At 35.8% G+C, this 25,964-nt stretch overlaps 1 protein-coding gene across 3 annotated transcripts in view; it reads left to right on the forward strand.

Moving 5' to 3' along the window:
- Positions 1–25,964, forward strand: part of LOC117174442 (5-hydroxytryptamine receptor-like) — a 554,399-nt gene that overhangs the window by 371,679 nt on the left and 156,756 nt on the right. The gene's annotated exons all lie outside the window — the stretch shown is intronic.

Consider the following 25,964-nt stretch of genomic DNA (forward strand, 5'->3'; position numbering starts at 1 on the left):
TATATCTAGTCGAGAGTGGTGCTGACTGAAAACAGATGATTTGGAGCGATTCGCGCGCCATCTGTTGGTCATTCTAAGGACTTATTGAACTACCCTCGTAACTACCAATGATAAGTCGACGACACAGATGCACCGGATCGAGGACCGGGTGCTTTATTACGTATTCTACAAGAACTTTTGAAAAATTTAAATTTTGTAAATAACGAAAATAATTCCAAATGGTGAGTCAACGACCCGGGTAGTTTAGCACGTATTCTACTAGAACTTTTTAACAATTTAAATTGTGCCAACTGCCAAAATAACAAAGTTCTACGAGAACTTTTTTAAAATTTAAATTTTGCCAAGAGGCAAAAGAACTAAAAATTATGATTCGACGATCAGGGTTCACTGGATCGAGCACGAGGTAGTTTAATACGTATTCTACGAGAACATTTAAAAAATATAAATTTTCTGAATAACAAAGAAAACGTTTAAAGTGCCTTTGCCAATACGATTAGTGTGACGAGGAGGCGAAGGACTGTGGCTCACGTCTCTTCGAGTACCTGGGCAGAAGGTGTGTGGCTCGCCGCCCAGGTGTTGTGACAAACAATTGCCTAGGTGAGGGAGGTGACCTGGGGTCACCCTCCCTCCCACTCGAAATGCCCAACTCAGGAAGACTGATGGTCACGGACTGGTATACAGAGGATAAAGAAGGCAAGGCCAAGAACTTTAAGTCTTACTCAATGCAGGACACTATCAACGGAAGTCCACTAAAGCTTTTCATCCAGTTTAACCTACTAGCTACTGACCCTCTAATGGACACACATCACCCAGGAATACAATAAACCTAAGGACACTCCACTCCAGTGTGCCAACTGTAAGGGCCACCACCCAGCTAATTATTCTGGATGCTGAACAGTTGCCGAAAGAGAAACCCCAAGCAGAACCACAACAATCTACCTGGCCAGCCAAGAATCCCTTACGAGGACTACAGGCAGAGGATCAAAGAGATGCAGTAGCACAAATCGAAGGTATGTTAGAAATCTTCCAAGAGATAAATAGATACTGTGATCCAGGTAAACTGTTTAAATTAGCACTAGAACTTAAAGATAAAATTATGAAATGTATAAAATAACCTAGAACGTTTTCAAGCATTATATAAGCTAGCTGCTGAAATTGATGGCTAAACACCTAAAAATAATTCAATAAATATAGTCCACTGGCATGCTGGTAGCGTTGGAAATAAATCACATGAAATACCCACTTTCCTACAGAAATATAAAGTTGATAATCTGATAGTTAGTGAAACGTGGTTTCCACAAAAAAGTAGAGTGCGAATCCCGGGATTCAAATGATTTAAAAAAAACAGAATAAGTAAAAGAGCCTCTGGGGGAGTAACCCTGTTTATTAAAAATAATATACTATGTATTGAAGTCCACATTAATAATCTTGTAACGAATATTGCGCAAAGTCTAATGAAAGAAATATATATCCACAAATTCTTTCTAAAACTCGAGGAAAATTCAGTAGATTGTGGCCATCTTTGAAAATTTGATCAAAGTTAAATTTCAACCAAATCACGTTCGACCATGGGTGAAGCATGGCAGAGGGGCCATTAGCCATGCTTGTACCATTGTTCATAACCATGAGTCGACCGTGGGTGATCATTAACCCAATCTTGAGCCACGGTTAACCCACGCTCAACCCACGCCTATGCCATTGTTAAGCCGTAGTTCACCCATTGGACCTTTTCCACGCAAGTTGAAGGGGTTTGAACAACATGATTCATGAGACCAATTACTGATGTCCCTTTCCGACCACATGAGACTTTGAAAAATGGTAGGGGTGCCTTTGCGCCCCAGGAGACTTTGAAAAGGGGTACGGTCTTGACCCTTATAACAAACTAACTCTAAATCGCATGGCCTTACTCTCTGATGTCTTGCAGTACCTTCGGTATGCTGAAAATATTTGTTTTTTACCAGTACCAGCAGTCTGTCCACTCCGTGTAAATAATTTCGTTCACATTTTAAAACCGTTTTGATCAAGAGAAGAGAAAAACAAGAGAAGAGTCTTGACTCTAGTGAACTTGCCAATTCCATCGTCATTCGTTAATGTAATTTGTAACGAGTGACAGTAATCGCGTACGTTGATCTTTTGGGGTTCCGTTCCTAGTTCTTTGATAGACTCGAAGCGCTATGTGCTCGCCTCCCTAAACTAATAAAATTAATAAAGTTATACATCCGGTATTAAATTTGAAGTGGAAAATTTGTTTATATTAACTTAATGTAAATTGCCGTACGATTTTCCAAAAATTTTAAAACAAAGTTAATTCCCCCAGTAGAAGCTTGTTCTAATCCTCTATAGTAACCAAAGGGTTAACCCTTATCTACCATGCTGTTATAAAGTGAGATAATGGGGAGCCCTATGGAGCAGTTAAAAATCTGATGTACAGATTGGTAATGATTCTGTGAAGATAATCAATGTTATTCAATTACCTTGGCCGGTTTTGAAGTTCCATATGTTCAGCTTAGTTACTACGTCCTTTTTTCTTGTGCATTTGGCAATCGTTTTTCACTACTTGCGGTTTTCGTGGATTCCCGAGCTTCATACCAGACGACGCCCAACGTATAGAATTCACCATGGCATATCGGCCAAAAGTTCGCTTCTAATTTTTTTCCTTTTCATTTGAGAGACAATTTCGAATAAAGTATCTACATATCCCAAGCAGGAATCAATCGGAGCATAGTGGGATGAAATGAAAAAGCGATGTTCAAAATAACCCGCAGGTCACATTTCTTCATTGAATTTGATTTTTTTTCTTTGCAAAAATTTCAGCATTAAATTCTCAAGAAATTTGTTGCGGCGGATTTTTTAATTTTAATTTATTAAAATTTTTATAGAGCTGCAGTTAGCGAAAAAAATATTGATTTCGTTAATTTTAATTTTTAATTCTCTGTGACAATTTTCCTTAGTGGCACCAAGCCTCAGCTTTGAAGCAAAAGGGTCTATAGACAAAACTTTGTTTTGATGTCAAGTTATTTGTTACATACAAATATTTTCAACAACTTACCTTATCAACAAATAATATTAACTAATGCCTGATTTGGACATGGCGGCTAATTCAAATTAAAGATGATAGGAAAAGAAGAAATTTAAACGAAGGACGATCTTACTCAACACTGGAATGTCCAGATCATGAATTTGTTCATTAATTTTTTTATTATTCATGGGTGAAATTGACGAATTATATCAGATAAGGCAAATAAATCAATGTCTATTACAGGCAATGAGATTTGAAGGCAATCGGAAGAAAATTCGGTTCGCTTCCGCCTAAAACTGTTCAAATCATGAATTTAAATATAAGAATTGCTAATAAATTTAACAAATTATCTGAAATAACAAAAATACATAAATTTGTATCAGAGGTAAGGATATTCGAATACAAGCGAAAGAAAATTCGGGTGGTTTTTGCCTAAAACTGTTTAAATCATGCATTTGTTTATATTATTTGGGATACAATTAACAAATGAGATTTGATACCACATTTTTATGACCAAATTAACCGCTGAGAAAAAATTTTCACAGATAATTAAAAAGAAAAATTTTAAAAATCGACTTTTTTCGCTATTCGCAGATCTATAAATATTCAAAAAAAAAATTTAATCGACTTCAGCAGATTTCTTCAGAATTTATAGCTAGATTTTTTGAAAAAAAAGAAATGAAAATAGTTGAAAAATTATGACTTACAGGTTGTTTTGATGTACCTGAAGTTCCGAACGTTCAAATGAACGAAATTTTTTGCTGATAACTATGTAAACTATAAAAGGGGCTACAATTTTTGTAAATTTACATTGGAATTCGTTTATTATTGAATCAGAATTATAATGCATATTTTAAATTGCAGTTAACAATATTGACGTGTAAAATAAAAATTAGGAAAAATATTTCGTTCATTTGAACGTTCAGAACTTCAGCTAAATGTTATTTTGAACATACTTTCTTCATTTTAGCCCACTGTGCGGGTTCCTAATGGTTTAATGTTAAATTGCCTTTCTCTCCCGACACCCTCACTCTTCGTTATCTGAAACCTACTTCCCACACCGAGAATATTACAAATTGGCTTCACGATAGCGAGCGTTCACAAGGACTATAACCCCGGAAGCGCAAGCATGAACGGCCTGCAGTGTTGAGCAATGATAACGAAGCAGAAGTGCATCAGAAGGATGTTCTTAGCATAAGCAACTAGCCAAAAGACGTTACCAACTAGGACTAAGGACCTTAATGCCTTCCCTGCCCAGAAGAAGAATTCTTCAAGCTGCAACTAAACCCGGACTCACTCTACAAAGTCCACTAGAAAATGGGAACCTTCGTTAGCGTGCCAAAGTCACACTCGATACAGGGCCCACTTAGGGAAAGTCGACTTAATCATCGCATGTTCAAGTTCCATCACCACTTCCCCCTTCTCAGGCCCAGAGTCTTGGGGGGTGGTCGCTCTTGTGAAGTTGAATGAGTAGAATTTGGTGGTAGTTTTAAAACCCCATCTGGCATTTGAGCAATATCGACGAAATTTTCCCTCAGTGGGCAGGACTGTATTACAACATGACTTTCCGCTCACCTTGAACGATTTTCCGAATTCCCACAACGGAAAAATAATATATTGACGGCTCGAACGTGAGGAACTATACTTCGCTCTCCTAACACAGTAAAGGGAAATCATACTGATACCACCCCATTTCTCCTACCAAATCTTACCCAATTTACTGATAACCAAGTTTTTTTCTTAAGCTCAATAAAGCTCTTTTTAAAATCACAGTACAACATCTGTTCTCAAATTTATGCTCAATCAAAAACTCCTACCATGATTTCAGCTTCACTCATCTTAAGGATTTTTCTTTTAAAAAATAGAATTCCGTTTTTACCCATAGGTTTGATAAAAATTCTTATGGTGCCGAGCTTCATGTGTCATGATGGTAGAAAGATTTTTTAAGGATCAACTAATAGCAGCTCGTAATCATTTTTAAACTGGAGCTAACAGGCAATAAATATTTTAAAATAAGTGAAAGTTTCAATGACTGTAAATATTGTAACTCTACACGGAGAAAACTCAATTTTTAAACGTAACATCTAGATGTTTAGAGTTATCATATTTTACGTTTAACTATATCCCTAATGAAAATTTCTATATATGTAGGTTCCTATATAGGATCCTATATAGTCTGTAAATATTGGAGGAGTTTACTAAGGACCCTGCACCAAATACATGGTGAAACAGGTCACAGTGGAATTTTCAAAGTTTTTGATATTTTTTGTTTATGCTCTCCTGATCAAAAAAGATTTATTGCAAAAACTCAAGCTATAAACAGTTTTTGCTTCACGACGATTTAGAAGTCAGATGTTGGTATATATTTTTACCTTTGAAGTCGAATACATCACAGACTTTTTTCCCACCCTTTGCATTGCTTTCATGCAAGTTTAGGCAGAAAACGAATTGCACGGAGGAACAATGCGATGTAATTGCGTTGGAATTGATTAGCACTAAGCGTTTAAGCAAAGCGCAAAGCGTTCAAATAATTTCATGTTATCGTCCTTCAAACGCGAAATTCGATTTCTATTATCACAAGGCGTTTGGTTGTCTGAATCGGTGATACAAATAGCTAATTCACAAACGCATTACAAACGCTACTTTCGTTGGAAAGATTGCATCCTGAATTCTTTGTGAAGCGCTTAAGTTGAGTGGCCACACAAAACAATCATCATCCAGCGTTGCAATTTGGGACTGATCAACCTGTTTATGTGAAGCATTCTGAGACACCTTTTACAGAATTCTCCTTTAGCGCTAACGCTTCCATCCTACCTACAACGCTAAGCGTTTAGTCAAAGCATTCAGACATAAAAATAAACTCTCAGCTTTCTGTTTGGCTTTGATTCACCAGTTTGAGGCAAGAAGTATAATATTTAGTGAAAATAAATGACTGAGGACGTCTATGACATCAATGGTCATCAAATGGCACTCACAGACTATGTGTATATAACATCAATATGAATAGTTATGCCCACTCAGTGCCGCCACCAAGGCGAATTATAAAATGGAATACGCCATATTTTTTGCATTTTTTGCTAATTTTATGCTAAAAAAATTTTTTTTTGCTTTTTAAACTTCGGAGAAAAGGGCGCCGGCGATAGCAGGACGTCCACTCAGCGCCGCACCCTACGAAACTCACTAAAAATGATTATAATTATAATGTATGTGGTTTTTCAACTCTCAAAACGTTTTTAATCACGAAGAGAGGATATGTATGACTCAGGGGTAGTTTTTCGGTAACGCTCTATATATTTTCGGAGAGCAAAAAAAGAACAAAAAAGTATCAACTGACTTTGTTTTCTAAGTATTAATATTTTTTATTATTTTTTTGATATATATATATATATATATATAAATTTGTCATAAGGACAACCGCAGGATTTCGCCGGGCGTGGGTGCTAATCTGGAAAATTGTACCCGCTGCCAGCGAAATCGCGGAAAAATGTCAGCCACAACCACGTCTAACGACCGTGAGATAGGTGGTTACACTCTGTAACGGAATCAATACGATGATCCAGCAAAAGCCTCGTGCACCCTAAGAACACAGAGCGACCCAAGGACTACCGCCTTCTGCATTTTTCCCGCAAGGGTTTTACCATATTGTTGACACGCAGGGATGCTTTTTAGGCCATTAGCAAGTGGAAGCTTGGCACCTCCAAGAGCGCCGATGATAAGGACGATTAGTTTAACAGAATATTCCGGGTACAATTGTTGCAACTCCCTTATAAGGTCTCGATACCTCTCCTTCTTTTCATTCTCCTTGGCTATGATGTTTTTGTCAGCTGGTGCCGAAAATTCGATGACGAACATGGTTCGCTTCTCGAAGTCAAGAAGAACCATGTCAGGCCTCGAGTGAGCAACATAAACAATTGTCGAGAATATAAAGTTCCAGTATATGCGGCACTTCCCATTCTCGACAATTGACTCGATTTCCCTAGGAGAATTAATGGAGCGATAATAAGGTTAATGCCGTAAGAGTGACAGAGATGGTAATAAAGCACTCTTAGTGCCGCATTGTGCCTTTCAATGTAGGTCATTCCCGCGTGAGTTGGACAACTGCATAGTATGTGAGCTAAATGCTCGGAGTGTGCATGAAACGCCCTGCAGCTATCATCTAGAATGTCTTAACTCAAAATGTGGCGACGGTATGTTAAGGTGGAAATGATACCGTCTTAGCATGCAAAAATGAAACCCTTCGTACCCGACTTCAATCCGGGCAATTTAAGGAAAGCAAACGTTACCTCACAAGACACTGACTGATCCTTCACATTTCTGTGGAAGATACCGTGCATCCTCTTATCGAGGAGCTGTTCACGAAAGTTTTTCTCTTGTGCTTTCTTAATCCGAGCTTTCAGGAGTAAGTACTCGAGATAGATAAGATTTGATGCATTTTTCTCACTCCCCCTAATAGTGAAGTTAAGTCCGAGTGTTTCAGCAGCCTCCTCCGCTGCTTTGTACAGAAACGCTCCTTTGCCCACTTCTTCGTAATTCCTAACCATTTTAAGATGAGGGTCTCTTTCATTTGCCACTATATGTGCTGTACCCAGAATGATCCTGTTGTGAAGACATTCAAGACTCAATATTCTGCGACCACCTTGACGGCGTGAGATGTACAGTCGCAGAACGGAAGACTTAAGATGCATGTTTTTGTTCCTGTGCATAACCATTCTTGTCCCCACATCAAGGGATCTGAGCTCGTTCTTCGTCCATAGAACTACTCCAAATGAATAGAGTACTACCGGGATGGCAAGCATGTTCGTTGCAGATACTTTGTTCCTGGCCGACAGTTCGGAAGACCAAATCTGCAGGATATGTCTTTTGTATCTGCTTCGAAGAGTATCCTTTATAGATGTCACATCCTGAATGCGGCTCTGTGGCACGCCCAGGTATGTATAAGTCTCTCCACCGCAAAGATGTCGTATAGCGCTTCTATCAGCGAGCTCAAGATCTTCAGGGATGCCATTAAATTTTCCTCGCTTCAAATAAACTTTGGCGCATTTGTCTAACTCAAATTTCATTTAAATTTCCTTAGTATATCGTTCGACAATCCCTAGAGCTACATGTAGTTACTCTTTGTTTTTAGCATAGAAAGTTCATGAGTGACCTTGTACTTTTGATCTGCAGGTTTGCCGCACACGTATCCGTCGGAATGACGAAGTGCTAGAGTTAGTGGCAATAATGTAAGGCAAAAGAGAAGTGGGCTCATGGTGTCGCCCTGAAAGACACATCTCTGAAAGGTGACCTTATTAGTTGTCACACGATTTTTTCCAGATGAGGTAGTAAATCTGGTTTTCCAAAGCGGCGTGAACCTTTAAGATTTCCAAAAGACAGATGATAAGTCTATGGGAGGTCGAATCGAAAGCTTTCCGATAATCAATCCAGGCCATCGATAGGTCACGCTGGTAGAATGCTGCATCTTTGCAGACACATCTATCGATGAGCAGGTTCTCCCGACATCCCGTTGCGCGTTTCTTGAGTCAGCTGAGTTGCCTATTTTCGGCAGGAGTATTGTGCGCCCTTCCACGAACCACTCCGGAATCGGCTTCTCCGACTTTAAATATGAGGTGAAAATACGGGCCAAATGCTGATGGGTTGAAGAAAACTTCTTCCGTCAGGAGTTTTTGATACAATCTGGTCCCGGTGCGAAATAGTTCTTCATCCCTCTTAATACATTTTTCACCTCCTCGGTAGTAATGGATGGGCATTCTGTATCAGGTGTTATGAGGGAATCACACAGCTCCTTGAAGCTATTTATGTTATCTGAGTCTTCGTCCAGTCTATGCTGCACTTCGTAGATTTCTCTCCAAAATACTCCGATCTCCTCTGGTTTGAGCGGATGGTTTACAATAACTGGAGGGTCTTGGGGGAGTTCAAATCGGTCAAGGAGAAACTGTTGCTTTTCTCTGATCCACCTTTCCCTCCGCTATAGACTTCTCTTAGCGTCAGATAGTATCCGTATTCTCTCAACAATATGCAGCTTTGACTTGTTAAGTGTGTGATAACGAGTCCGAAGTTCGCGCACGAACTTTCGAACCTTGGCGGTAAAATTCCTGCCAGCTGTGATGTAGCCAATCACACCGTTGGTTTTGTTTTACGATTCGCATCGGCCAAAGCTCTCGCTGCATTATACACACAATAATTGATAGCCCAGAGGTCGGATTCTCCGGAAAAATGTCCACGAAGCTCGTCATCCATTTCAGCCAGATCTTTAGGCTTAAGAGAAACCTTGGTGTTGATGTTTCTCCGGGTCATAAAGCATCGCTGTTCCTCTATTGGATGCCTGCCCGCGGTTGGTCTTAGTGTCGCCTCCCTTTCTCTGTTGTCGACTTGTTCTAGTTGTGGTAAAGTAGGCGTTCCGCTTACATAGCCCATTTTTCGGAGTAGTTCAGCATGGTTTCGCAGACGTTGCTGCGAAAAGTGCGTTCAAGGTCGCGAGATCCCGCCGATCCATCGCATTGAATCCATTTTTATTGGCTCCCCGAGCTCTAGATTGGACGGCATTGTTGGCAGACCCATTGTCGGGAGCCCTGCGCGTTCTGTTGTTTTGAACCGCACTTACTACAACTATGTTTGGTGCTGTCATTGTTGTTCCCACGAGAAGCTAGGAAAGCTAGCTCCTTGTAGAGCCCCGTATGCAAGGGTAAGGCTGCGTACTCTGAGAGGTCGCCCGGTATCCCAGATTCACCGTACTAGAAACCTCACGTAGGTGCCATTCAGCTTTCGGCACGGTTTTCACACCTCCGCTTGGGGATTAATTCCTTCGGGACCACCCCTGGACAATTGTCCGCGACTGCTTATTTATTTTTGTAACTATATTCAGCAGAAACCTTTGGTATAGGGACCCTCTATCCGCAACCCGAGGACGCGTTCGATGGCTTTGTCATAGGTCCTTCGGTTTGATTCTAAGGGAATCATTATATATATATATATATATATATGTTTGTGTGTGTGTGTTTCGATGCATACGTTCACGAAGAAGGGTAGTTTTTTAGGAAATTGATAATGAGGGGGAAATTTCAAAGTGTAATGTAATTAAGTTTGAGCTCTAAAGCATGTCTACATTTTTTAAGGTGGTTTTTCAACTCTTAAAACGATTTTGTTCACCAAGGGTATGTATGTATGACTTAGAGGTAGTTTTTAAAAACGCATTATATATTATCAGAGAGCAAAAAAGAAGAAAATATTATCGACTAACAGTGTTAGTGGAATGGTGTGAATGTATGTGGAATGGTAGTTTTTGGGATAATTTTATAGAGGGGAAAATTTTCAAGTGTCATATAATTAATTTGTTATTCTAAATCATGTTCACATTGTTCAAGGTAGTTTTCCATATTTTAAACCATTTCTGATTAAGAGGGTTAGGAATGTATGACTTAGGGGTAGTGCTTCGAGAACGTATTATGCAATATCAAAAAGCAAAAAAAGTGCAAAAAAATATCAACTAACAGTTCCTTCTAAGTTGGACTATTTTTAGTGCTTTTTCATACATATAAATCTTTTGCTGCATACATTCAAGGGTACTTTTGGGGAAATTATTAAAAGGGCTAAATTCCCAAGTGCCCTGTGATTAATTTGAAGCCCTAAAACATGTTTATATTTTTTAAGGTAGTTTTCCCATTTTGAAAACGTTTTTTATCACAGTGGGTAGTTGTGAAAGACTTAGGGGTAGTTTTTTGGGAAACGTAATAAATGTCATTATCGAGCAAAGAAAAGCGAAAAAATCTCCACTAATCGTTTATCGCATTATAATCATTTTTAGTGAGTTTTCGTAGTCGGCGGGGCAGAGTCCTGATAGCACCGCTATCAAGAACTGCGCTAGCACCGCCACCCTTTTCTCCAAAGTTTAAAGAGCAAAAAATTGTTTTCTTAGCATAAAATTAGCAAAAAAAGGCAAAAAATATGGCGTATTCCATGTTATAAATTTGCCTTGGTGGCTGCGCTGAGTGGACAGACCTATTCATATTGATGTTATATAATCATAGTTTGTGAGTACCATTTGATGACCTTTGATGTCAAAGACGTCCTCAGTCATTTATTTCCACCAAATGTTATACTACTTGCCTTAAACTGGCGAATCAAAGCCAAACAGCAAAGCTGAGAGTTTATTTTTATGTCTGAATGCTTTGACTAACCGCTTAGCGTTATAGGTAGGATGGAAGCGTTAGCGCAAAAGGAGAATTCTGTAAAAGGTGTCTCAGAATTGTTCACATAAACAGATTGATCAGTGCCAAATTGTAACGCTGGATGATGATTCTTTTGTGTGGCCACTCAACTTAAGCACTTTGCAAAGAATTCAGGATGCAATCTTTCAAACGAAAAAAGCGTTTGTCATGCGTTTGTAAATTAGCTATTTTTCTCGTCGATTCAGATAACCATGCGCCTATTGATAATAGAAATCGAATTTCGCGTTTGAAGCTCGATAACATGCAATTATATGTTATTTATAAAGGTTATGTCTTAACTTTTCCTAATTTTTCCCTGTAGTTCGTAACGTAATTTTCTGATCTGCCTTTGAAACGCATGCGCTAAGAGCATTTTAACACATGTATGTTTTTCAGTTTAACATAAAAATATTCTTATACCTAACATCTCAAAAAGATATCTAATGATTGGCATGAATATCTTCCTGCTAGATGGTACATTCTTACTTTTGAACATCTAGATTTAAGAATCACCTTTTCTCCGTGCATTTTTTAAATACTGTAAATATTTTACCTATTGTTAATGCTGTGAATATAGCAAATATTTTAAATACTCTGAATTTAGTAAATATCTTAAATTTTGTATATATTGTAGACTCTAACCCAGGTGCGAATTGACCGTCAGCCCACTGTCGGGCGAACCGTCGGACGGTCGGTCCAACTTTGTGCATCACTAGTCGGGCCAACCAGCTGAATGATAACGGTCAACCGCCTTTGGCTTCTCCACGTCGGGCGAACATTTGGTCCCATATATGGGCCATCTATTAAGATGACGCCGGCCCAACCTTCGACAAAAATTAATATTTAAAATTATTATTATATAATCTTCACTTATTGCCATTATTAAATACATAATTCACACACAAGGCTACTTACACTTTGAATCGTACGCTTGAACGCTTTAAAAATTCTTACTCGTCCAGGATTCTAACCCTAGCTAAACTAATGTATTTTACCGCGTACTCTAACCACTCGGCTATCGAAGCACTTGAAGTTTGTTTAAAAAAACTGTGTGTTGTATTCTCTTCATAGATTAATTTGGAAAGAGGGTTGACAAATTGGGAAGATATACTTTGAAAATATTCAGTGTTCGATGCTTTTTTTAGAATTTTTCAATTTTTCAGGATTTAAAATTAACTTTATTATATATTAAAATAGATACATTTTAAATATGCAGCATTATACAATTAATAATTCTAAATCTTTCATTCCGACTTTTTAAATTATTATATTGTGTCACAAATTAACAATTTTTTTCTTTTTGTTGATTTGAAACTAAAGTTGATAATTTAAACGTTATCAGAATAATACATATTTACCTTTAAACGTTTCTATTTTTAATTAAGAATTTTTGTTTATTTTGAATATCTATATATTTCGACGAGTAACACACGAATTCGACCTCCCAATAATACGAGCAGATCACCTGTGGCCGAAAGCAAATCTATCGAAATGAAGTAGATTATGTGCACCCAATGTTACGCGCACATGTGACGTCGGCGGACAGGCCAACTCTTGACCACAGTTGGGCCGACTGCAGTTTCACGGTCTTTTTGTAACAATCCACCAGAGTCTACCCGACGGCCTGCTGATACTCGTGCCAATGTTTGACCGACCATCGGGTGCATCAAGGTGACTTATGCCAATCCGACTGCTTTATCCAGAGTCGGACCGACCGCATTATTGTGGTCGTAATGACCAATCTGCCACAATTTATTCGATTGTCGTACCATAGTTGGGCCAGAATTGGGCAGACGGTCGGCTTTTCTCTCGCCGCCGACGTCCGTCGCCAACGTCGGTCCGACCATGGCAGCTTGAAAACATCTTAGTCGGTCCAACTCTGGTTACCGTAGATAGATTACCATAGCAGGGCCGACTTTGGGCCGATGGTCAAGCTCTGGCATCCGACCGAATATCGCACCTGGGAATGCAATGAGATACAAAATACAGTACAATGATTTATCTCAAGTACGTTTAAGCAATCAAATTGACAATTATAATGAGAAAGACCAATTCTTCCATGTATCTTTCGAACAGTTGAAGCTGGTACTCTAAACATTTTTGGAATTCAATGAAATGAATATCAGTTAAATATAAAGTTTTTGGTAAAACCATTATTTTGTTCTGTTTTTCTAATTTTTTTTATTATTATCTTAGAAAATGTACAGGATATCGACAAAGCAAAGCTATGGTTGGATTACGCGTTAAAAAATATCGAAATCATATATTTTTGTTTCATTTTTTTTTACCTTTCTATCATATTTTCAATTATTCATAATAATAAAAATATTAATTCAGCCAATTATGATATAATTATGTCTAAATTAGATAATTATGTTAAGATTCGATGTAAACATAAATGGCAAGTGTTGAAACAGAAAAAATTAATTGAAATAATAATTATTTTTATTATTGTTATTATTCTGAATTTTATGTTCAGTTATTAGTACTAAAAAGAACTTTTAATAAAAGATTTATTCGCATGTTTTAACTGGTAGATGCAATATAATATGATAACATGATTAGGAATAAATGCTTCACCTTTGAAAATATTAAAGATAATAAGCAAATTCACAATTAAACTAATAATTATTATGTAGCTCGTAGTAGGTTGTAGAACTATTCAAATTGCGATTTTCGGCACGTTTTATCCGTAATTTGTTTTTCCTTTAGTCGGAAGTGAAGAAATCTTGCATTCCCTCTGTTGCTTTTTACAGGCCCATCAAATCTGAAAAACAAAGAATAAGTTGCAATGATATATTTTGGTTTTCACAGGGGAGAAACAAGAAGACCTTTGCAATGAATAAAATTTTGATGTGATCCCGTATTCGCTTTGCCCTCCTGTTTTATTCGTTTTACTTGGGGAATCAGACGAAGCGAATAAAATATATTGTCTATTTTTTCTTAGTAAATGGGGTTTGATGAATAAATTCCTTTTTTTACATTTTTGATTTCTGAAACCTTAATTCATATACAAAAGTATTTTTAAAAGAAATTGTTTCTCAACTGTATTATTTGGTTTACTTTTGAATAACTTCCTTTAACATATTCACTTTGTTCAAGCTCTCTTTGTTACTTTTCCTTCTATTTAAACTCGTGAACAATGTTTAGAAATGAAGGGTCCGCAGTCTAAACCTGTTAACTTACATTTCAGAAATTTTACACGGCGAAGGAAAATCGTTGTTTTTTTTTGTAATTTCCAATATTTTTTCAAACTGTCGATTGCTTTTTGTTCATATACTAGAAAACAATAAAACCCGTTATTTTTACAACAATTTAATAGAAATTTGACGTTATATTACAATTGAAAGCTATTCATATGTTATCTTTCAATAAAAATTTCAGTTCGTATGTTTAGACCGCAGACCCTTCAAATGTTGGTTTGATTGAGCAATTAATAAATATGTACTTAGTTATAATAATTTAATTATTATTTTACACTTGATTGGATATAAAACTATAAGGAAAAATTGAAAATACTTTAAAAACTCCCAACATCTTTTATTTCATTGTCATTTAATTAGGACTACTTTCGTTCAAGATTATTTAATATTGATGAACTTTTCAGGCGGCCTTAATATGAGATTACTCGACTTTCCTTACATCCTTCTGCTCCTTCTTTCCTATCATACACTTATTAAGGTCTATTGTTCAAGAAATAAAATCGAATTTTATTCCCTGACTACATGAGCTGGAGAAAATGCAATCGCTCATATTAGAAGACTCCAGGAAACTTGGATAAATTTAAAAAAAAGTCTTGAAATAATTTAAAAATTAAAAAAAGTCTGAAGATCTAATATAACTCATAAACATACACGCGCACTTTCATCAATAATTTCGTTATTCGACAAGTCGGTTCGAAATTGAATATTTCATAACTTTCACTGATTACATTTCAAATTGTTTTTTTTCTGATTTTCATTAATATTTTTTTTTCAAAATATTAATCATATAAAAAAGAAAATAGAGTGGAAATAAAGAAATATTATGTTTTTAGATTTATTTTTAAAATCTATCCTACTTTAGGATTCGATTCTAGGTAAGTAATTTGGTTCTATTCACGTGGACCAAAAATTACTTTCGCTGATGCTTCGAATGCTGTGAAACACGAATAGATTCGAGGGCACTTAACCGAAATGCAAAAAACCCAAATTCACCACGTAGCCTATGGGCAAATCTAAAGCTCCCAGAGTCCAGGAACGCTAATTTCTCTCTAATGTGACGATATAAGACTTCCTGAACGATTAGGAGCGGAGCAGCTAGCGTGCAGATAAGCATCTCAAGTATCCTTGCCGAATGAGAGTGCTACCGGGAGAATGGTTCACAAACTAAAGCTGCATTCTTGGAAAATCTGATGTAAACTTACGTCACTCGCGATTAAAGTTGCAAACTTCCCTAACAGAAATTTTTCTTCTAATCTCACTTATCCCAAATAACTCAATATTAGCTTCATTAAATTAACAAGAGATTAGAGACCTTACAGTCCCTATTCTGGCTAATTTTTATAATAATCGTAGACTTTCATGAGAGGACATTAAAACATAATTCAATAATAAGGGGCTAGTTAGATAAGGATTTTTAATTTCTAGAATTATTTTGAGACTTAATTTATTTCCTTTAAAATGTATAATACCTTTAATTTGGATCTACCAATATTTAGATAAAAAAAAGTGATTTTAAAAAATCGGATTATTTTAATTATTTGCCATATTGATTTGTTATTTATAACGTATGATGAATAGAGGAAGCATAAAGGTTCATTTATATCCGCTTGGTTTAAGTCTAATGCTTTTAGATCAATTTCATTGAACTCCCTCCGACTGCTCTGCATGATATTATTCACCTCTCCTTGACGAAAAGGAATCTTTGTGTCACGATTAAATTTTCTATTTCATTCCACTTGAAAGTATACTCTTTCTATTATGCTGCAACGAAGCTCTCTGATATTTTCTCAGGAGAACAATACTTTTTGAGTTGCGATTTACGCATCCCAAGGGTCTTGCATCTTTCCAATTTGACAGAACATTATTTTTCCTGGAGGAATTTTGTTTCAAAGATGCTTTTCTTATATATGAATCAAGCAAATTATATTTATTTATAAATATAATAAATATATCAGGATTATTCTATTTTAGAATTATTATACACTTTATTATATTACGACAATATCTAAATACAAAAAGACATCTTTTTTCTTCTTTGTCTTACTTATTTGTTGACAATTTGCCATCTTTTGTCACACGTAAGATTTGATTAACCGAAAGCTGATTTAAGAACAAAGTTTTTCGGCTTGAGCTAAAAGGGTAATATAATAGAAAGATCGATTCCGCAGGTGACAGCTACACTCTCCTCAAGGAACTTGTCAGGCTACCCACAATTCCTTCTGTATTCTCTAAAACCCTCCCTTAACAACCATTTTCCTGTCCGCTAGACACTCTATTATTGCTGAGAAATTAAATTGCTTGTAATGGACTTCAAAGCCTTTAATTATGTGAAGAACCCACGACTTTGAATTCTGTTCAGACTATTCTTAAATAATTTACTTGATATACTTTTTCTGAAAACTAAAAATACCTTCAAATCATCCTGAGCTCTAAAAATAATTTTTTTAGCGTTCAGTCGTCCAGAAATTTCAAAACGACGAGACACATCATAATTTAATTTGAAAAATTTTGTTTCAGGATAACTCCTCAAAAAAATTTTTTTGTACTTCCCAGTGGAAAAAAATAGGGACGTCCTAGAGACGTCTTTGGGACATCCCTAAGACGTCTTTTATAACCTGTCTTTTGGACGACAATGCTCTTAAAACGTCTAATGTCAGTACGAAAGACGTCCCGAGAATGTCCATGTCTTTAAGAGGTACTTAGATCGTCTTTAGGACGTTGGACGTCTTAGAGACGTTAATTGGACTGACATAAGACGTACTAGGAACATCCCAAAGACGTTCTTGGGACTTTCATAATTATATGACCACTGGGTTCCCAATCTGAGAAGATAGATTTGACAGACTCTGTGTTGTGTACAATAATAACAATAATGAAAGGGAAATATTATTAAAGACTGAGAGCTGAAAATAAATGAAAAAGTTCACATTCTTAGAAACTTGCATTCGCAAGGTGACAATACTAACGATGAATGCCCACGGATAGCAAAACTTCTCCAAGTTTTCTAAAGTTTCAAACCAGCAGTCAAACCAATTTTAGCTGCGGATGAAACGTCTCACGAAACTACCCTTTTTGAAACTTCACAAACCACGATAGTAGTATAGTCAGAGTGACGTCTGTAAAAGGTCCAAAAAATATCCTCCCCTGACGCATTAAAATTTCGCAAACTTTTACTTTACTCTGAAAATTCCCTTTTTTTTATTTCTGCCGCACTTCACTTATAGCTTATTTAAAACCAATAATAATAAAGAAGATTATAAAAAGAAATGCATTAATGAAACCTTTCCAAGATCATGAACATTCCCACGAAGTAAAAAAATGTATAAGGTGTTTTGCACATTTAAAAAGTCTGTTTGCTCATTATTCCTGGTTCTGATTGACCCAAATCCAAATTCATGTGAATTTGGACCTATCTAGTTTTCAGCCTGACGATGCGTCTCTTCGTAGTTTCCTTGTAATACTTGAAATACTCCTTGTATGTAGTACTCCTTGTAATTTTTTTATCAAAATTTCCTTCGGTACATACTTTTGTGGCCCAAAATGAAAGGTCAAGTTCGTTAGCCAATGGGTTGTATTGAAAAAAAATTCGATTGAGCGAAGTTCTAACAGCAATGAAAACTTTCTTTTGGGAGTCAAAACAACCGTCCTAAAGTTTCACAAAAACAAAAACAATCCTACTGTCTCCACATCGCAGATATAGCTAAAAATCACCAAAAAACTGAGAACTTCTTCAAATTTGAGCAGCAAAAATTTTTTGTTTGAAATTTAAATTATTTATAAAAGCAGTTTAAAGCAATCCGATTTATAGCTGTATAGCGATAATTTCATAAAAATATTTTTTACGCTCCCAGATTGACATTGAAGGAGATATTTCAAAGTGATATTTTGCTCTTAATTTGAAAATATAATTAATTTTCGATATATCGATTACCGGAAAAAATAGATCGAACGAAGGGTATTAGCAAAAACTTCGCAAAAACTTAAATAATTAAAATTCATTAATTATTATTGAATAATAATTAATCAATTAAAATAATTCTTTGCTATATAGGTACAAATACACTTGGTTCGAACTAATTTTCCTGATAATTTATATACCGAAAATTAATTTTATTGTCACATAAAGTACAATATATTACTTTTAAATATTTTCTTCTAATTCAAAGTCAATAAAAATTATTTTAACGTCAACATTCCTTATATATTGTTGTTGCAACATATTGCGAATAGATTTTTATTAATTTATATTCCAGATTATATGGCAAATAGTCGAGAAATTTACTGTTACTCGGTTTTTGTGTGTTTTTAGCTATATTGAGGGTGCGGAGAGAGAAGGATTTTTTAAATTAAATTTTAGAAGAGTGTTTTAGATTCACAAAAGAAAGTTTTCATTGCTATTTGAACTTCGCCCGAAAACTTTTTGTTTTATCGATATGCTCTATTAGCCAGTATTGGCAGCCAGTATTTAATTTTTGCTTGAAACCACGCTAATTGTGATAAATCGTCCATGTGCCGAACTATTATATTTGCAATATCATTTTCATCTATTTTTAGTAAGTCTAATGGTTTTTATTTTAATCATGGGAAATTGTATGAGAAAATCAATTCGAATTTATATCTAGACAACGCAAAATTGGTTAAAAGTTGCAGCACCAAAGATTCTTGTCATAAAAAGTCATACAAATTTGCTCCTAAAATGTTCATAATAGCCGCAATATCTTGGTTGTGATTATATATCAAAATAATATACCTTAGATTTCCATTTGGAAAGAGAAACTATAATCAAATTTCGTAAGAGTGAAATTAATAATTTTGTTAATAAAACTAACTAAATGTAAAAATGGAATTCTATGCTAGGTTTTTAATCAAGATTGCTAGAAGTTTGAATCTCGTCGCTGCTTATAATTAGTCTGTGCTATCTTCTACTATCTTTTCAAATTTGATAATTAATACATTTTAGTATTGAGATATTCGATATGCCTAATTTTGATTACATTTTCCAAAACTCTTGTATTCTAGCCTACCAGCACTCTGTCTCGCCTTATTATTACACTATTTTGATTTATTGAACACAGCTCATACATTTCATATCTATATGTATATTTTAATTATTATTTACATATTATTTCCTACAATTTCGATGTTTTACATAAAATCGATTAATAATTTATACTCATGAAACTATTTCTCACTCTCGTCGCCCTTTTCAAGGAATCTATAATATATTGCTCATTTTTTAGTCCTTCTGTCACGTGTGCTGCCACATTTGGTGCCACATTTGGTGTCACATGGGTTGCCGCACGCCATCACCTTCAGGCCTCCAGAGTCCTTGACAATACAACTGTTTCACTTTCCAATATTTTAGGGATTAAATTTATGACCCGTCGGAGCAATCTCCCGTCCCTTCAATTTTACAATCCTTTTCGTAAATTGACCCGTCTCCGCCAAAAAAGGCCTGCTTGAGAATTGAAAGTGCGCCTAAACTCTGAGGCCTATCTTAAACGTATTTCCTGGTTTCAGCTATAAATTCTTTTGGAAAAACGTCGCTTTTCGTTTGATTTTATTTCTCTCATATGGCTTGCAGACCAAGCTATTGAGAATCGTGCAACTCGACTCTTTCGACTTAGCCCACCCATTAACTCTTACGCCGTAATTTTCTAATCCCGATTTCGGCTCCTTTCAAAACTCTAAATTTTATGATCCTGAGAATTTTTTAATTGGGCTCTTTCTTTGAGTGAGAAGAAGAGAGGATTCTCAAAACTAGAAATTGAAAAAATAATAAAAATCGTGAACTTGATTGAGATTTCGAAATCTCCCGCGCTGAATCGAGGCGCCTCTATATATTGATTCTGGAATCATTTCAAAGTCAAAATTTTTTACTGTCCTCCGTCTGTTCAAGTTCAAGTAAAAATGTTGCTTATCTGTCTTTTGCCTCATATTCTTCAAATGTTGCCTTAAGTCTTTCATTTTCCTTTAATTATAATAAAACGAAAACACATGAAAGAACTTTATATACATATACGTGCACTGACAAATGCACACACGATCTAGTTCACAGGCCAATTGTACGCGGCGCTAGCTCTGGGTATCTATTGCCGCTTACTTCCCATGGCGTTGACCGCCCCTGGTCTCATCACAGCGTAGAAAAAACATGCAAAATTTCGATAAGTTTAGTTTTCATTATCAATATCAAAAAGAGTGAATTAATTCCAAGTAACAGACAAAAGTTGCTGGGGTTAGTTTATAATTCAACAAAAATGATAATTGAACTTCCAATTGAAAAAGGGAAAAAGTTAAAGAACGCATTTCGAAAATTAAAAGAGCAAAGCAATGTAAAATAAGGGATTTCGCTGCCTTTATTGGGACACTAAAATCATCTTGCCCAACTTTGAAATATGGTCGTATTCATATAAAATTTGTTGAAAGAGAAAAAATCATGGTTTTGCAACGCAAAAATGATGACTACGAATCATTCATGCCAATTTCAGATACTTTAATTAAAGATTTCCAGTGGTGGGAAATAAATATTAAATCAGCGGTAAGATTCATAACGAATTTCAATCCTTTTGTTGAAATTTTTACAGATGCTTCACTATCTGGGTGGGGTGCATGCTGTATCGAACAACGTATACACGGGTACTGGAATGAGCAGGAAAAATTACAACACATTAATTTTCTAGAGTTAATGGCAGTATTATTTTGAATCAAATGATTTGCAAAAAATTTTGAAAATTGTGACATTTTATTTAGAGTAGATAATACCACTGCAATAGCATGTATTATTAAAAAAAGGTAGAGAACGTTTTCCAAAACTGAGCAATCTAGCAAAAGAAATTTGGAAACCGGAACGGAATATGCCTTATCAAATAAAGCTTTCGAAGCTAATGTGAATATTTTTGGCAAGCCAGAGATTGATCTTTTCGCAACAAGAACAAACTCTAAATGTCAGAACTATGTCTCTTGGAAAAAAGACCCAGGAGCAATTGCCGTGGACGCATTTACCATAAAATGGCAAACATATTTTTTCAACGCATTCCCTCCTTTTCCGATTATACTGCGTACATTGGAAAAAATAAATTTTGAAAAGAGAGGGCAATTCTAGTTGTACCAAACTGTCTAGCTCAGGCATGGTTTCCAGTGTTATCTTTAAATGCTTGAATCAAGACCCATGTATTTTTAACCGAACATTAATCTTTTAATGACGATTAATAGACAACCACATCCGATATGGGCAAGGATTACCTTCATATTGATCCTCTTCAATTCTCAATAACAGACGTTCTAGCATTTCTTCCAGCAGAGTTTAAAAATGGTGCCTCACATGGCTCATTAAATTGTTTCCGCTTGGCAATTGCGTTACTCTACGGTCCTGATTTAGGACAAGATCCGCAGATAAAACGATTTTTTAAGGGAATAGTAAAGCTTAGACCGACTACAGCTAAGCATAACTGTACATGGGACCCTGCCTTAGTTTTGTACACTTAAGGTAAATGGGCATCAAGTTAAAATTTAAACTTAAAAAAGTTAACTTTAAAGCCAATAACCTTACTAGCTCTTATCACAGGTCAACAAATGCAAACATTAGCACTAATCGATATCAGAAATACCAAAGACAGAATAGATAGGATGCTAGTTAAAATTCCTGATATGATAAAAACTTCGGCTGTCAATAGATCACAGCCGACGCTTGTGATCGGCAGTGCGTACGTGCCGAAATTTTACGTCATTTCCGTATTTTTCGAACCTGTCATGTTCTAAAAAAGTTTTTAAATCCGGCGAAACTCACGGAAGATGAAGTTCCAGGTGCAAAATTAGTGCAATAGAAGACACAGTATTGAGCAGCTGAAACGATGTCCTAAATGTAGAAAACCACAATTAAAAAAGAAAAAAAACGTGATTTAGTGGAAATGTTAGTTGAGGTTTTGTATGGCTGGTATAAATATTTTTTTTGTATAAGATTTGCAGTTCAGAACTTTGTTTGAGTAAATATTTCATATTCATACAAATATACGAGGTGTGTTCAAAAAGTAAGGTGACTTTTCAATTTTCGCGGGCTACGTACATTCAAGTTTTTAATTTTTTGTTTTGTTGTGTTGGTACACTCGTCACGATCCTATGTTCACAATTTTGACTATATAGCTCGTGTTGTTTTTCTGGCAGAGGCGTAGAAGGTTAGAAGGGTTTGGTGTGCTCGGCGATTTTCTTCTTTCGAAAAAATGGAGCAAAGAGTTTGCATTAAATTTTGTGTGAAAAATGGAATCCAGTGCTCTAAAACTCTTGAAATGTTAACAGTTGAATACGGTGAGTCTACTCTGAGTACGCAAAATGTGTATAATGGTACAAGCTATTCCAAGAAGGCCGAGAGGATGTCGAAGACGAACCTCGCCCTGGACGTCCCAGCACGTTTTGGGCATGTGACATGTGTCAGCGAAATTTATTCCAAAACTGCTTAATTTTTATCAAAAGATCCATCGCATGACCGTCGCTCAGGAGGTGCTGAATGAAGTCAATAATGATCCTGATTTTCTCAAAAGGGTTATAACTGAGGATGAATCGTGGGTATATGGTTATGACGTCGAAACTAAAGCCCAATCGTCTCAGTGGAAGCATCCTGAGTCTCCAAGACCGAAAAAAGCACACCTAGTTCGGTCAAATGTGAAAGTTTTGCTCAATGTCTTCTTTGATTACCGTGGCGTAGTGCATCAGGAATTCTTACCACAAGGTCGTGCGGTCAATAAGGAGTATTACCTTTAAGTTATGCGCCGTTTGCGAGAGGCGATACGAAAAAAACGTCCGCAACTTTGGAAAAACAATTCATGGCTTTTGCATCACGATAATGCACCTGCTCATTCATCGTTGCTTGTGAAAGATTTTCTGACCAAAAACAGCACCACAGTCATGCCTCAGCCTCCATATTCACCGGATTTGGCCCCCAGTGACTTTTTTCTTTTCCCGAAACTGAAGAGACCCATGAAAGGACATCGATTGTCAACGATTGAGGAGATAAAAACTGCATTGCTGAAAGAACTCAAGGCTATACCACAAAATGATCATCAGAAGTGCTTCGATGATTGGAAAAAGCGCTAGCACAAGTGTATTATATCCGAGGGGGATTAATTTGAAGGGGACAACATAAATATTAAGGAATAAATTAATATTTGATGAGAAAACCATAAAGTCACCTTATTTTTTTAACACACCTCGTAAAATAACACAATATTATATTTTCTACTTCTCTTTTTCAAGTTTAGACAATAAAAAGCCATTTGTTAGTGATATCCTGGTATAAGGAATGTACTAACAAATGTTCCTTCTTTCATATAATCAGGATATAAATACATAAATATAATACTTCTATGTTCTTAAGTGAAAGTATTAAATAGATTTTATTTTTATCAAAAAATTTAGGAGGTTCGAAACCCCGATAATAATGCTTCATTTAATATGTAAGCAAATTTTAGCAAAGAAAGACAATATTAATACCTGCCAAACACAAGCTCTACTAACCTTTCTACTGAATCGCTTTTTTCTATTAAAGATCGTTTCCTATATTTTATCCATCGTTCAAGATGTTTAACACTCCGCTGTTCCACCGATTTGTGCACTAATTTTGCTCCAGGAACATCATCTTCCGTGATTTTTTCCCGGATTTCTATACATTTTTTTGAAGACGACAGATGTCAACAAATGCAAAATAATGAGCTTGCTCGCGACACTTTTCGCACTTTTTTGCAGTTTTTTTCTGAATATACTTAAAAATTTGTTGTCTTTAAACTCTGATTTATTTACACGTTTATTTTTCCTTGTTATTTTTATTTACAATATTTTCCATACATTTCGACACAAAACTGTTCAAAAAATACGGAAATGACGTAAAATCCTGGCATGTGCGCACTGTCGACGTCTAGAATAAAAAGGTCTATTCTGAAGCTGAGTTAATATTGAAGATTTCATGTAATAATTTTTGTAATTTCTAAGTCAAATATCACAAAAAATGTATACTTTAACATTCTATAGTAGCGGAGACGAAATTTTCAAAGTCGCTGAACACCCAGCTTATAAGAATAATTCGCCGCTTGTTACCACTCATCATTTGAATCTCAGATGCATCGTTGCAATTTTTATAATCATGCGGATTACAACTTTCGTTGCAGTTAGTCAAAAGCATTTGATTCCCATATTTTATTCAATAAGTAAAACAACAGATTTTATCGCCAATTAATTAATTACAACCTGCAGATATTCACTTTATTTAATTAATTAAGAACGAAGTACAAAACAATTTTGACACTTGTCAAACGTAAGTAATTGTTTATTTAAAGTGCGCGGTGAATCCTGGGGAACATAACCCGTTTTCAGAATTTGGTTATACGTATATTTTGCGCACGTCTTCTGAGTCTTGAAGCCTTTGACTAATCGGCGCAAGATCTCTAGCGCGGGAGATTTGGAAACCGAATTAAAATCGCCTATGTAGTACTTTTTTGTATTACACAAATGCAAGAAGGGTTGCATTGTATGCTAGAGTTTATTTTATTATATGGTATTCCCTATGACCACAAGTAAACATCCTTAGAGTATACAAGACACGAATGTATGCCCGGCAACTGCGCTTAAGGTTTGCTTAGATAAATCAAAAACGCTGAGAGATTATGAAAATAAATTGTTTATTTCTTTTAAGAAACCATATAAAGGAGTAACTGCGCTAATTTTATCGCAAACATTACTCGTCACGCGTCCACTTCAGCAGCGAACAAAAGCGGAGTTAACATCGATCTTATTCGAAAAACAGCTGTGCGGATATCTAAGTCACAAACTTTTACAATCGAGATATTGTTAACGATGAAAGAGAGTTTGCATTGTCAATCTTGAGCAAAAATATTTTTAAAAAACCTTGTATTAAAACATCTTGTGGTTATAAGTTAAATAAACTTTTTTCTTAACTGAAAATCAAGGCCGTAACAACTATAAACAGCTACATTTTGATCTCGAGAAAGAGGCGCGTGATACAATTAATTGATTAAACGAACTTACCTTTAACTGAAGATCTATCATAATTGTATGAAGCGCTTCTTCCAAAGAGATCGGGTCCCACCCAAATAAATTATTCTCTTTATCCTAACAAGTGAAACAGTTATAAAACCCAACAAAAGTTACGGCAGAACTTCGAAAGAATAAGGAACTTGAGCTTGAACAGGCCGAGGACAAAGATTTTTACTTTGAATATGTGGCGACATCGGTATATAGTAGAGGGTACTACATTTTGATCTCTTCGGAAAAGGCGCCTCATACAATTATGATAGAACTTCACTTAGCGGTAAATTCGTTTAATCAATTAAGAATTTCGGAATGATCACCGCCGTTTTTATGTATATATTTTAACCTTGGGTCAAAATGACCTCAACAATGATTTTAAAAAACATGTTGACCTTGAAACGACCTTCGAAAATTACCTTGGAGTAAAGATCAAGGACAACTATAGATTCCTTGGACTAAACCCTACAACTTTTGTCCGAACTATTGTCTTGTAGGATGCGATCC

This window comes from Belonocnema kinseyi, chromosome 6 (assembly GCF_010883055.1).
Source record: "Belonocnema kinseyi isolate 2016_QV_RU_SX_M_011 chromosome 6, B_treatae_v1, whole genome shotgun sequence".
NCBI classification, from domain to species: domain Eukaryota; kingdom Metazoa; phylum Arthropoda; class Insecta; order Hymenoptera; family Cynipidae; genus Belonocnema; species Belonocnema kinseyi.